The sequence below is a fragment of the Mus caroli genome, unplaced genomic scaffold, assembly GCF_978045245.1.
Source record: "Mus caroli unplaced genomic scaffold, Mus_caroli_1 scaffold_3, whole genome shotgun sequence".
Classification (NCBI taxonomy): domain Eukaryota; kingdom Metazoa; phylum Chordata; class Mammalia; order Rodentia; family Muridae; genus Mus; species Mus caroli.
This window is the reverse complement of record NW_028227258.1, coordinates 7,910,483-7,911,604: the sequence shown is the minus strand read 5'-3', so window position 1 is coordinate 7,911,604 and position 1,122 is coordinate 7,910,483.

Here is a 1,122-nt window from a genome sequence, read left to right as displayed (position 1 = left end):
GTGGGCAAACTTTGGAGAGTGGAGTAGACTATCTCTGATGGTCTCTGTGATTTATAGGTGACACAAAGTCCTGTCAGCCCACCTCCAGCTGTCTCCCCAGAAGCACTGACTTGTCCACAAGGCCAGTCCGTAGGACTCCTCGGTCACTCTTCCATTCGCCAACTCTAGTCTGTGAGTTCTTACTTCCTCACTTTGAGCTCCTCCCCCAAGTAAGATTTCATGTAGCAGTTTCAATGGAAGACTGTGAAATCTGAACGGGACTGCAGTGGACCTGTGGCAATCAAGATAACTTTGAAAAGAGCAAAGTTGGAAGGTCTCCATCGTTTTATTTCAAGCTTTTTTCTAAGGGATCTCTAGCCAATACCTTGTCTTCTCCTGGGAATTCTTTCCTGCCCCCCTTGTTGACTACTGTTTGGTGGACCTAAGATTTTCTTCAGGAACATTCCTGCTCTCTGCTGACTGGCTTGCTTGTTTGCTTGCCTGCTTTTTTTTTCCCCCTGAATCCAATGCCTTTTATTTGTATCTGATGAGCAACTTCACTGACTTTCACCCATCCTACTGAGAAGCATCAGGCTGAGCAGGGTCTCTCTCCACAGCCATGCCTCCACACAGCAGAGCTGATCTTTAGAGCTATAGGACATCTACACCTGTGCAGCCACCTGACCTGGATGGCCAGGACTCAGATGAGATGGGAGTCTTGGTTTGTCTCACTCGGGGGACAAGACTCTAAAAACACACCTCAAAAGATGCCACTGTGCCTGATTCTGGACCAATTTTTCTTGTTAAACCACTTTCAGACAGCACGAGCCCTGGCTCTCCTCTGGGGAGTTGCTCATGGCAGAATATTTCCTTTTTCAGAGTTGCCCTTAAATCAATGATAGAATGATAAATCCATCAGAACACCAGACACCTGCCAAGATGGAGCCTAAGTCAATCAAACATAAACTGGGATGTGACTATCCAGAAACATAATGACAGGCAGCGGGAAGACACCCTAAACCTCTATCCTAGCACAGCTGAGAACCCATGAGAGGGTAGGAAGGCAGGGTGAGAAACAGCATGCTTTGCACAACTTGACATTGCTGTGGGTGGTTCCCAGGACTGCTGGCCTCCACAGCGTCC